This window comes from Gorilla gorilla, chromosome 13, assembly GCF_029281585.2.
Source record: "Gorilla gorilla gorilla isolate KB3781 chromosome 13, NHGRI_mGorGor1-v2.1_pri, whole genome shotgun sequence".
In the NCBI taxonomy this organism is placed as follows: Eukaryota; Metazoa; Chordata; class Mammalia; order Primates; family Hominidae; genus Gorilla; species Gorilla gorilla.
Window position 1 is genome coordinate 33,523,212 of NC_073237.2, and position 14,853 is coordinate 33,538,064.

Genomic DNA, 14,853 nt, shown 5'->3' on the forward strand with positions numbered 1-14,853 from the left:
TCATCTCTGTGCCTGGTATAAATGGGGATTCAAATTTTTTTTTTTTTTTTTTTTTTTGGACTTTCACTCTTGTCGCCCAGGCTGGAGTGCAACGGCGCGATCTCGGCTCACTGCAATCACCATCTCCCAGGTTCAAGCGATTCTCCTGTCTCAGCCTCCTGAGTAGCCACACCTGGCTAATTTTTGTATTTTTAGTAGAGACGGGGTTTCACCATGTTGGCCAGGCTGGTCTTGAACTCCTGACCTCAGGTGATCCGCCCCCCCCCACCCCCTCAGCCTCCCAAAGTGCTGGGATTATAGGCGTGAGCCACCATGCCTGGCCCAGGGATTAGAATTTAAACTTGTGATATTTTGGAAAAAAACATGGGACCCAGTCCTGTTCTACAACTTCAGAATTCATGGTTGAGGAAGTGGCAGTCCCTCACCTGTCACTATTAGGGAACTGAAGTCCAAGTCTTGCAGCTTTCTCTATATTATATCATGAACCAGTGGCACCCAGCCTTTACTTGCCACCTCTGCATTAGACCAGGATTCACTGACTCATGCATTTGGTTGCATCTGTGCTTTAGTATGCAGGTATCATTTCTGAAATGGTCTTGCTATGAAGGTGGCAAAAGTGCAATGGATTAGTTTTGAACATGTTAAATCTTAACTCCAGATATGATTTAAAATCCAAATTAAGAGCATCCGAAAATGTGGTAGGAAGAAGAGCATCTTAAAATCCAGATAAGCATCCAGTAGATGTGTCAGTATAATACATCATACTCTGAGGCATTGGGATGTGGAATCAGTCTCATTCTTCAGGATGGAAGATAATGAAAGTAGAGCTATCCAATTTTTACAGAAAGGGTCTAGGATATTAGTCAGATAACTAAAGTAGACATTTGGGAATAAAGAGTAAGACCAAAGATTAGTTTGCAACTTTATTTCTGTCATGGAATTTTAAACGGTAAACAGATTGAATTATTTGAAATTAAATCATTCCTTTGAATAGAATTAAAATGTGGAAGGATTTGCTGTTGAGACACGTAAAGTGAGGCTTGGTCTACCGGAGTACCTATAAATTCCAGAACTAATTTACAGAAACTGAAAAAATAGTTTGGTTGAAAGAGAAGAACTGAGTATTCTCGTTGGAAACGTGAAGATTGTGTGACCCTCAAGGTTCCGCCTTGACTTTGTCATATGAGTCACTATGCCTACCTAGGTTATTTCACCTTAAAAAGATCTAAATTATTCAGCTTAGTAAATTATGAAAATAACTAATGACCAGTAAATTATGTAATTATAGAATTTCATCATTTATCTAAAACTGGGTATTACACACACACACAGACATCATTAGTGAGATAAACCATCTAAATATTTCCCTGGGTTACATTAAGCATGTGCTTACTTTATGATATCCATGTAGTAATCAAAATCGAATTTGTAAAATTGTATGGCATTCTATTATTTGTATTTAATGATTACATTAGATTAAAAATGTGGAGACTTAAATCCAAATTCTTTATTGTGACTGCAATTAGATTAAAGGCTATTGGGAAAGATGTATTTCCCATCATAAATTTAGTGGTATTTCTTATTTTAGATAGATGAGGCAGGTATAATTAAGTGACCATTAAATTCTAAGCTTAGGAAGCAGAAATACCCTCATTAAGTTACTGTTAATGGCCTGTTATTTTTTACTATGCAGCTCTATTTGAAAAACATCACAGATATTTTTACTATCATCAGAGGACACTTACAAACAAGTACCTAAATAAGGATGAGTACCACACCAAAGTTAAAGTATTGATACAGCCTCTCCTTTTTGTGAGAGTATAAAATATCAGCTTAAAAGAAAGAACTGTAATTATTGATTCATCTCCAAGGAGAAGTATTTAAGCTTATGTTCCTTGTTTCATGTACAAATTCGTAAAAGTCTGAATTCTGCAATTTATAGCTTCAGGAGAAAACACAAAATCAACACACAAAAACAAGTGCAACTTTTTATTATTATCATTAAGTTGCCTGTTTCTTCAGGCTGGCAAGACTCTCAATATTATTAGTCTGACTGAGCTGCTGATCCTGCTAGTCACTGCTGATCATTATTTTATTTTATTTGGTAAATGTCTATGACAGTTTTACTGCAGGCTGAAAGCAGAATCGATCCTAGCCCTAGTTTATTTAGGCTATCTTTCCAAAGGATACAGACTTTCCCCATTAAGAGGAACTTTGAAGAGAAATCAAATTAAGAAAAATTTTATTTCAATCTAAAACTCTTGTTCCTGCAACTTCTCTCATTATACAACTCTTTGGAGTAGGGTATTCATTAAAAAAAGAAAAATTTTTAGAGTAAAAATTTTATTAATCATCAAATTTTTCACTTACATAACCTCAAAATGATTTTAAGTTCTCTCATTCTATTTTGAATTTCATGTTTAAAAACAAGTCCAAATGGTATGGAACACTGCATCCTGGGGCATCATTGCACCTGCAGTAGGAATCTGTTAACTTCAATGTAGCTTTTAAAACTTCAGCAATTACAATGTATCTGCACATTTACTAAAATAAGTTTTTCAAGGGCAGGGCTCACATTCTTTTCCTTAACTTATTTATATTGTATGAAATAGGATGTATGCTTACATTGTTGCAGGTACTATATTAGTAGTTAAATATACATATGACAATATCTATGGTCTCAAAGGCAAATGAACAGCCATTTATCAACATCTGTGAAAAATCTTTTAGTAGACACATGAATAGTATGCTAGAGAAGCACGTTTAAGCATGTTACCAAGAACGGAAAGACAAAGAGCAGCTGTCTTAGGAGGATGGTGGTGGCTTCATTGAGACTAAACACATATATAGAAGTTTGTCAAGTGAAGTTCACTGTTTCCACTAAAGAGTTGAGGTAACAGCCTGAGTGAAGCCCTGAGACATGGGACATCATAAAAGTAAGAAAGCTACTGAAGTAATTCTGTTTAAAGATTATTTGTGCAGGAACTAGGTTAATGATAATGGAAGTGCAATGAAGGGATTGGATTAAAGAGATCTTTTTTTTTTTTTTTTTTTTTTTTTGAGGCGGAGTCTCGCTCTGTCGCCCAGGCTGGAGTGCAGTGGCGCGATCTCGGCTCACTGCAAGCTCCGCCTCCTGGGTTCACGCCATTCTCCTGCCTCAGCCTCCCGAGTAGCTGGGACTACAGGCGCCCACTACCACGCCCGGCTAATTTTTGTATTTTTAGTAGAGACGGGGTTTCACCGTGTTAGCCAGGACGGTCTCCTGACCTCGTGATCCACCCACCTCGCCTTCCCAAAGTGCTGGGATTACAGGCGTGAGCCACCGCGCCCGGCCTAAAGAGATCTTAAGATATAAGAATGACATAATTTAGTGACTGGAGGTAGGGGATTAGTCAGAGGTAGTAGCCAATGATAGCTCAGCTTTAATATCGAGCAACTGGCCAGATGAAGTATCATTTAATGAACATGGAAATAAATACATGAGAAAGAAGATGATGTGGTCAGTTTGGGAACACTTATGGGTTATCATTTAACAAGCACCTTGGGCCAGAAGTTCAAGCACGGCATCCAAGCTAAAGGTAGATGCAAGTAGTATATTTGCATATAGTAGTAAACAAATGGAGAGTAATCGGAAGAAATCTAAAAAGGTACACGCAGAAAACACTAGGCGTAGGATACGGAAAAAGAACTGCTTTCATGAAGACTTCTCAAAAGCAAAGTAGGAATGGATTCTACTAAAGCAGAAAATAGAAAATGGAGTCTCAAGAAGTAAGGGATGGTCAGTCACAATTCTGAAGGCAACAAGAGGCATACAATATTTGATAATTTGTAGATAATTTAGCAAAACAGTAGTTCACAAAGGTGTGGGCAATATGCAAAAAAATAGAAGGCATAGTGCAGTAGTACCCTCCAATAGGATGTGTGGGTCACCATTAAGGCACACACCCTGTGACTTAAGGGGCAAACTGGAGAGGGGCCACCTGACAGAGTCTCTGTGACTCTGACTCATTCTCCTCCCTCCCACAAGTCTTCTGCCCACACACTCTACTGACTAAACCTAATTGGAAGGTAGAAGGCAAGAAAAGAGTCCATATCGTTTATCCTCTTCTAGTACATAGCAGGATGGAAGGATATTACGTGAACTGTGAGGTGTAAATAGAACATAAGAGTCATCAAAGTAGAATGCCACAGATATAGTGACAGAATTTCAGAAAACACTTTCAGGATATAGTTACTAAATGATCATTAGTAACCTTAATGAGATTTATTAAAAAGTGAGTACAGATAATTTTCTGTCTCAGTTAATACATTCTAGAAAAGCCTATTCAATAAATTTAAAAATACATAATTATTAAAATATCAAGAAAGGTGACAAGTGGAAGCAAGCTGAACATTGATAAGTATACTTTCCTTCTTTATTATTATCAAAAGATGGATATAAACAAGGAAATACAATACAATCACATCCCTCATAAGGATGTTTTGGTCAAAGAGGAACCACACATACAACATTGAGGCTATGAGATTATAATGGAGCTGCCCAATACTAGGTGTGCCATTTATAATATTTTATGGTGTATTTTTACTGTACCTTTTCTATGTTTAGATACACATATATTACCATTGTGATACAATTGTCTACAGTATTCAGTACAGTAACATGCTGTATAGGTTTGTAGCCTAGAAGCAATCGATCATACGATATAGCCTAGGTGTGCAGTAGCCTATACCATTTAGGTTTGTGTTTGCACACAACAAAATCCTCTAATGACATATATCTCAGAACATATTTCCATTATTTGGTAAGGCAGGATTGTGATACTTTTCACACAGAATGAATAAATGTAATAGGGTTTTCTTTTTCTTTTTACATTTCTTTTTAGTCAGAGTATGTTAACAACAGGGAGACTGAGAGACTAAATAAAATAAAAAGAACTGGACAAAAAGTTTTTCTTACTTTATCATTCTGATTCTAATAACTAATAACTCTCAGCAAACTCAAAGTACCATTGACACTTGAAAAAAATGCACTCTAGGGGTGCCAATCCTCATGCAGTCATAAATCCATTTACAACTTGTAATTCTCCAAAAATCCAACTATTAATAGTCTACTGTTGACTGCAAGCCTTGCAACATAAACAGTCAGTTAACACATATTTTGTATGCTATATATATCATATACTATATTCTGACAATAAAGTTAGCTAGAGGAAAAAGAAGTCACTAAGAAAATCATAAAGAAGAGAAAATATATTTACTATTCATTAAATGAAAGTGGATTATCATAAAGGTGTTTACCCTCATTATTGTCATATTGAATAGGCTGAAGAGGAGGAAGAAGTGGAAGAGTTGGTCTTAGTGTCTCAAGCATGGCAGAGGCAGAAGAAAATTCACGTATAAGTGGGCCCATGCAGTTCACAACCAAGTTATTCAAGGGACAACTGTAAATCTTTTGTACTTTGCAGTTCACCTTGACCTGCTATCTGTCATTGTCATTAACTCACATTGAGTTTGCATTATGGGTAACAGGGTAAAATTACTAAAGTATTTTGTAAATCCAATGTTCTCACATTGACAAAGCTACAATTATGATAGAACACAGGATGACTGTATCAAAATTTAACAACCTTTCAACAATTTGGCTAAAAGTGGATTATCAATTCAGTTAAATAATCAGTCAGTTTTATCAAAATGTTAAAAGTAATAGTGTTTATTTTTAAAAATTTGCAAAAAAGTCGAATTTTGATAATGACAAATTATTAAAATTATGATTTAAAAGTAAATATCCTAATTTTTTTCAATAGAAAATTTAACTCCATTTTGTTTGCTAATTGGTTTATTTTATGCCTAGTCACAGTGTTTGATTAGGTCAGAAATTACATTGTGCCGAGCAAATAGGTCATTATCTCTATAAAAATAGAGATGGTAAAGTTCTGGTAAAGCAAGGGGTCCCATGTCTTTCTGGCTAAAACAAATTTTAGCAATTAAAAGGCCAGGTTCATTATTTAATATAAAAAATATATTTAAAAAATGGAACAAAGACAAATACTACAAGGTCTAACGCAAAATGACCAGGTGTGGTAGGAACAGAAAATTGAGATGTAATTCATCTCTTAGATAACTCCTTGCCAATCATTTTATCAATCATGCATTCCATCATATATATTAAATACCAAATAAACAGAAACAATCAAGTTGAGTCATCCTTATTTCTGCCTTTTAATATCTTAACACTTGGATTCTTGCATATATTTTGTTAATAATAATTTATGGCTGAGTAATCTGCATGGTTTAAAACTATATAATTATTATCTGTAATTATAGATACAACTCCATATATACAGAGTGATATTAAGTTTAATATAGTTTCTATTTCACTTGATTATCTGTAATAAATAATTTTAGATTGTTACATATTTCCAATTCTGCTTTTCCATGTCCGTATTAACATCTCTGTTCCTGTCAGTACATTTATAGTTATTTAACCTACCTGTAAGTTAAAACACATTTTCTATTCTTATATGTCACTGCTACTAAAGAAACCACATGATGTAAACTCGAACATAAGTTTAGTATTAAAATGCATGCAGTAAGACACTAGTGATGTGACTTATAAATAAACAATTCCACAGGTATCCTTATGTGTTATGCTCTATTAAGCCTATATAATTTGATTTGATTTGAAGTAAAACAACTGCTGTGGCACAGTTCATATGGAAAGAGGTGTTAGTTCATTTCTGGAACAACAGATGATTGCATTTTTTTTTCTGGTCTTTAGAAACTCATATTTGAATGGAAATTTTAAACATCATCTATATACTTTTTTTTTTTTTTTTTTTGAGACAGAGCCTCTCTCTGTTGCCCAGGCTTGAGTGCAGTGGTACAACCTCAGCTCACAGCAACCTCCACCTCCTGGTCTTAAGTGATTCTTGTGCCTCAGCCTCCCGAGTAGCTGGGATTACAGATGTGCACCACCATGCCCGGCTAGTTTTTTGTATTTTTTGGAGAGATAGGGTTTTGCCGTGTTGGCTAGGCTGGTCTCAAACTCCTGACCTCAAGCAATCCGCCCACCTCGGCCTCCCAAAGTGCTGGGATTACAGGCATGGCCCACCACCCCCGGTCTGTATACTTTTAACAAATAATCAACTTTACATTACTCTTGTCAGGCCCTGTATTTAAAAATGTATGTGGGCCAGGAGCTGAAAAACACTGTGGAAAATTCCATAGGCCAGTTTAGTACTGCAAAATACTGACTGATTAGGATGTTATTCTATAATATGTATAAAAAAAAACGAAAACAAATTTAGGTCCAAAAACAAGATAAAAGGGAAAAGTTGAAGGGTGGGGTTGAAGCATTATGCTTTCTGGTGCTGCACATGTTGGTAGCAACAAATATGATACCGCAGTACTAAATGTGGTTTCAAAATAAGTCAGTAGCAAGGCTCATTGCATGCATGTATGTCTAAATTGAGATTATTTGATTTTGAAAATATGTTGAAAACCCCCCCAAAAATCCCTCTGTCGACCACCACCAAATCTACTGTGTATATGAGGCTGCAGGCCTAACAAAATACCTTACCTCATCATCAGGAGCTTGACCATTTCATCTGTTGGATGGATCTATAAGATCCTTGTTATCACCATGGAAGCCTAGAATACAATCTAAGAACTTTAGGTTGATGGGAGTGCCAGGGGCTGGATGGAAGCAAAGGCAAAACAACCAACACGGAATGAAGACCACAAAGGGAAAGGGGAAAACAAAACAACACATTATCAAAGAACGTAAGCAATCCTTAGTCAAAATTCTAAAACTTACAGACAAATAGAATATTAGGAAAGGTAAAAACATCAATTATAATATTAATTTACTTCAAATATTTATGAAGAAATATGTTCCATAAAAATAGAATATTAAATGTTAGATATTATAACAGATAAATGAAATGAGAACAGTTGCACATGAGACATTAGTACATTAGATATCCAGAAATTAAAATATAGAGAAAACTGGCCAGACATGGTGGCTCATGCCTATAATCTCAGCACTTTGGGAGGCCGAGGCAGGTGGATCACTTGAGGTCAGGAGTTGGAGACCAGCCTGGCCAACACAGTGAAACCCTGTCTCTACTAAAAATACAAAAATTAGCCAGGCATGGTGGCGGGCGCCTGTAGTCCCAGCTACTTGGGAGGCTAAGGCAGGAGAATCACTTGAACCCAGAAGGCAGAGGTTGCAGTGGACAGAGATCGTGCCACTGCATTCCAGCCTAGGCAACAGAGATTCTGTCTCAAAAATAAAATAAAATAAAAATAAAAATACAGAAAAAGAGAGGTAGTCACAATTTTAGAATTCTAGAATATGACAAAATACAGACAAGACATGGTTGAAGAGATACTTGGTTAATTACAAAATAAATCTGAGTTTTTAAATAAAAAATCAGATTCATACTACTTCTAATATAAAATAAATTAACAGAGAAGTGCTTAGTAAATATAAGTTTAGTAAATAGTAAATGAATAATAAATCCATTTCAGGTAGATTAAAGATCTAGTGAAAGGTACAGGGATCAAAAAAGTTTGATAAATCCTGACATCAAATAAAAATATGGACAAAGGTAAAAAAAATTAGCACATGGAATAACAAGAGTGATATTCCGAATACAAACAAAATTCCTACATTGTATATTAAGTAGAAAAGGAAAACAAAGGAAAGTGAGCAAACTTTATGAAAAGGCATTTGATTTATAAGTAGAAGAAATACTAAATGCCTACAGATATATAAGTTAAGTGTCAGCTACCTCAGTATTAAGGAAGATTACTGTAACACAACAGTGGAAAGCCATTTCACATGGATCTGCTTGGCAGTATTAAAAGGTCTGACAGAATCTATGTAAAAACTCCTCTGCTGGTTTGAAGTGTACTTTAGTACAGTCAATATGGAGACTGATTTGCAAACAGAGGTCAAAAATCCTATCCAAAACCTTTAGGGCCATATGTACTTCTAAACTCGGAAAGACAATAAGATTAATATAATGCATATTATGTGGCAAACCCAGTGGCATATGGAGCAGCACCCTAAAACCACACACTTTGTATTAATGAGTTAACTATATTTCTTTATTTTCCTCTGACAATTTGAGATTTCCAGTCATTTCTTTAATTCCTGAAAATCTTCATTCTCCATAGATAAAGACATAGATGGAAAAATCTGGTTATAAATGTAAATAATAGGTAAGTAATAAATGAGAGAAATATCCAAGTAACAAGTAACAAGCTCCTTTTAAAGAGTCATCTATTAGATATTCATTCACTCCCCTCTCCTTTTATTTCTGTTTATCTCATCTCTCTCTCTCTCAAGTAATTTAAAGAAAGATGCATGAATGCATATGAATACCAAACTTGAAAAAATGTTCATAGGGGCGTGAGTGTGTGCGTGCATGCATATTATCCATGTGAGTGGCTATCTATAATAATTTAAGACACTTTTTTCTTGTTTATTTATACTGTGCTACCATGCATTTTCACATTTTACATTCAAAAGATCCAGGATGGCCAATTCTAGTGTCAGGCTAACATGTAGTCTCTTTTACTAACTGGCCAGTCTGTTCAGGTAAAATTACGACTCCAGGGGATACACACTGATGGGAGAGTAGAAAACGAAAAACAGACCAAAGTGGAGAGTATGGGCTTCATTTCTATTATCTAAAAAATAACCAGCAAAACTAAGGATATTCATCTTTTGAAGAATTTAGCAGTACGTCTTATTTTTCTTTTTCACCTAGAGATCTAAGCTACATACTTTTTTTCTATTAAGATTTTATTTTTTATGTTGACGTCTTTTTTTTTTTTTTTTTTTTTGAGACGGAGTCTCGCTCTGTCGCCCAGGCTGGAGCGCAGTGGTGCGATCTCGGCTCACTGCAAGCTCCGCCTTCCGGGTTCACGCCATTCTCCTGCCTCAGCTTCCCAAGTAGCTGGGACTACAGGCACCCGCCACTGCATCCAGCTAATTATTTTTGTATTTTTAGTAGAGACGGGGTTTCACCGTGGTCTCGATCTCCTGACCTCGTGATCCGCCCTCCTCGGCCTTCCAAAGTGCTGGGATTACAGACGTGAGCCACCGCGCCCGGCCTATGTTGACTTCTATATAACTTAATTGAGAAATATAAAATTTTTATCATCTTAATCAGATTTATGTCTTCTCAAGAAGAAATATTGTGACACATAAAAAGTTGAGATAAATGATACAAATATTTTAAAACTAGACAAAAGCAACGAAGTGATCATTAGAGAAGTTACATAGTTTCTTCTCTCTTTATCACTAGGATGCACACTCTTGTTCTTACTTTTTATGGAAATCATACACATGCACACACAAAGTTCGTCACAAGCAGACTAAAAAATTTGATATGATCTTATTGAATTTCTGCAGCTGCATGCTCCTCTAATTGAAAATATGCTTATTTGTATTAGCATTTATCTTACTTCACATATACTAACATATTTCTTAGACTTTGTAAGAATTATCATAATCTCTTTAGAGACTTCATTAAATTCCATTTTTTGCAGAATTCTTGCTTCTCTCTCTCTTGAGATGTATTTTAAATGAATATATTCTTTCATAGACATGTTTTCTTCACAAATTTATAATAACTTTGGACTCACTGTTAGAAACTTGTGGTGCACATCATTAGAAATTTTAAGACAAAAATAGACCTTATAAGAAAAAATTTGAGAAAAATGTTCAAAGGAGCCTTAAAATTCAAGTCTTATACTTCGTTAGTCTTATACTTGAATTTAGGTTTAAAAACATGCTCTTAGAAGCCTTGGAATTATATATCACAGAATTATACAGGATTATACAATGGGGCATATCTATGAAGATTTATCACTTCTGTTCTCTGAAGAAGGAGTGAACAAAACTAAATATATTAGATCTGCAATTAGAATAAATCAATATCTCTCAAACAGAAGCCAGTTAGGGTTAAAATGTATGTAAAACATTTCACCCAGTTTATCTCACATTGAATAATTGTTATTCCTATTCTCATTGTTAATATTGTGAGTCCATTGCCATACGTAAATTGAAATCCACTTTTTTTATTAACAAAAGAAAGCCAACAAATGCTAGTTGTCAAGTGCTTTTCACATGTTATCTTTTGTCTTCTGAAAGAAATATGGGTTTTTGGCATCTATTGCATATAAACAAGTTTCAATAAAGATAACTGGGATTTGCCTACTCAGATTATTTTTATGGGATATGTCAACATTTCCAAAGTATTATTTTCCTAAGTATGTCTATTTACAATGGGAATAGAGGACAAAGCTTTATATAACAGAAAGAAATACTGATCAAACATGCATGTGAGACATTTTCTGGAGAAAGCCTGATGCTTTCATAAGATAATGACTTCTGAGAGGGTAAAATAGGATAAAGAAGGTATATAAGTACCAATTCATTTATCTACCTAAGCATACATTCATCTATGAATCCATCGAATCATCTATCCATGCATCCCATTCATTCCTCCATCCATCTATCCATCCATCATCCATCTATCCATCCAGCCATCCTTCCATCCATCCATCCATTACACAATTTCTGGAGCACAAAGTGGGTACATGACAGAAAAAATAAGCAGGTAGTGTCTGATTTCTTTCATATACTTTTTGTCTAGAGAGTGGCCATACAGGTGAAAAGATAAATAGGCAATAATCTTTTATGGGAGACAAAAACTTAAAGAACATAGAATAAGAAAAAACTTAATATGGAGAATAAAAGAAAGCTTTTCAGAATAAACGGCATCTGAGATGAGAATTTAAGAATCACTAGAAGCAAAGTAGATAATATTATGTGAGAAGAATATTTCAGACAAAATAAACAACATGTACCAGTGTCAAGAATAAAAAGAGAGCCCAGTGAATTAAAAGACCATAGTTTCCTCTTATTTTTCTTTGTTTCAACCATATTTTCTTTGTATTATTCTTCAAACAAAGTCTTCAATCACTTCTGTGCTGCATGTGTAGCTCTTTTACTAGGCATACTGCTTCAAGCTTACTGCTGAAAATGAATTAGTATATGTACTAAAGATTTGGCTCTAACCTCTTTTGACCTAGAAAATCAATTAGTGAATGTTGTAAAGCCTAGCATCATCTGTTGCTCAAGTGTTTGAAAGGTGAGTCTATGGTACCAGAAACGATTATCAATTAAAAATTATGAGCATACAGGGCCTTATGGATTATACAAGTCAAACATCACACAGTAATTTAAACATATAGAAAATACATACTTCAAAAATTACGACAACACTATTATAAAGGCCAGTTATATACTCATTTAAAAGGGACAAATATAATATGTGAAATTAGAATACATATATATATATATATATATATATATATATATATATATAAACCTGGAAGAGTTGATGTAGATAATTTTCAAACTACAATAAAATTGAATTTTGAAGCAGAGTATATAAAAATTATTGCTGATGTCTCTATCACAAATTTTACATTTCCTAAGAAAGCAACACCAGAAGTGAAACATATCATATTTCGCATTAAATGCTAGCCTATGTGCTGTTTTATAGTCAAATTGAAGGAAGAAATGTGGTTATATGTAGAAATTTACGTTCCTTGTTATCATTATATTCTTAAAATTCAAATGCAGCAAGATAAAATGGAACCATTAACTTCTGAACTTCTTGGTTTAATAAAAACATTCAGGGAATTAGAGAAATATAATTAAATTCTATTGAAATGTATGAGACCAATCTATTTTGAAGATGGGGATAATAGCAGGAAATGTAGACTATTCTCTTGGTACCATGTATGATTGTGCCTTGTTTTTAACCTTTGCAAAGATGCAGTAATGCATAAATTATAACAACATTTTAAAGGTTAAAGTAAAAATCTTCAAACATTAAAGGGATTGGATCATATCAAATTACTCTCCAGTCTTGAAAGCTTTAGAGTTAAAACAAGATACATCTTATGGGTAAATTGCTTGAACTAAATATAATTGAGACTTTCTAAAAAAATAGATGGAAATAAAAGTGATATATTTTGACAAGAATTGCTTTCTTTGGCAAAATATATTAATTTCAGTACTGGAAAATATCTAAAATATACACAGTTTGTATTCGTTAGCATAGTCTATCTTTCCAAATTCAAATGACTGTTTTCAAATTCAATATACTTGCTTACATTAAATCACATGCTACCTTATCATTTGACCATATTATGAAAGCTTGAATAGTCTCCTGAGGATCTAATGAACAATATTGGTATGGCTTAGCATTCTGAAGAAAAAAATTTAGTATATTAAAAACAGAATCATAAGCCAAAATAGAAAGTTACAAAATGAATCTTAAGACATTAAGTAAACACCAATCTCATTGATTTTACTGACAGACTACATATATAATATCATAGCATAAAGATTTGGGGAATCTAAATGAATGCAATGATGAAATTGTTTTACATATACATACAGTATAATAATGCTTTTTGTTTTAGCATTCCAAGAAGTAAAGTATGGATGTATATGCAAATATATACTGCCATTTATTTAGTAGATTTTCTTATTGTGCTAAATTGGAATTTATAAATATATTAGGAAATACTTCCATAACTTTCCTTTTTGAAAATTAACTTGCAAACCATTGCACTCTCCTATTCAACATGCTATTGCCTCTTTACCAAGAGCAAACATACAAAACAAGAACAGAAACATATACATAGATGGATAACGGTTAAATACACTACACATAATACTACATAAGTATACAAAAATATACATAATTACACATCTTTAAAAACAGCAACAATATTACAACTGTTATTGGAGTCAGACTGCCAATATTGGGATACTGACTCCCCTACTTACTAGATAAAAGTGAGAACTGAGGCAAATTGTTAACCTGCTTGCTTCGATTTCCTTAAATATTAAATGGCAGAAGTATTTATGTCCACTTTTTATTATTGTTGTCAGAATTGAAAATATATGTTTTCTAAATATACAATCATGTCATCTGCAAAGAGGGACAATTTGACTTCCTCTTTTCCTAATTGAATACACTTTATTTCTTTCTCCTGCCTGATTGCCCTGGCCAGAACTTTCAACACTATGTTGAATAGGAGTGGTGAGAGAGGGCATCCCTGTCTTGTGCCAGTTTTCAAGGGAATGCTTCCAGTTTTTGCCCATTCAGTATGATATTGGCTGTGGGTTTGTCATAAATAGCTCTTATTATTTTGATATACATCTCATCAATACCTAATTTATTGAGAGTTTTTAGCATGAAGCACTGTTGAATTTTGTCAAAGGCCTTTTCTGCATCTATTGAGATAACTATGTGGTTTTTGTCTTTGGTTCTGTTTATGTTAGACCTAAAACCATAAAAACCCTAGAAGAAAACCAGGCAATACCATTCAGGACATGGGCATGGGCAAGGATTTCATGACTAAAACACCAAAAGCAATGGCAACAAAAACCAGAATTGACAAATGGGATCTAAAAAAAATAAAGAGCTTCTGCACAGCAAAAGAAACTACCATCAGAGTGAACAGGCAGCCTACAGAATGGGAGAAAATTTTTGCAACCTACTCATCTGACAAAGTGCTAATATCCAGAATCTACAAAGAACTCAAACAAATTTACAGGAAAATAACAAACAACCCCATCAAAAAGTGGGCAAAGGATATGAACAGACACTTCTCAAAAGAAAACATTTAGGCAGCCAAAAGACACATGAAAAAATGCTCATCATCACTGGCCATCAGAGAAATGCAAATCAAAACCACAATGAGATACCATCTCACACCAGTTAGAATGGCAATCATTAAAAAGTCAGGAAA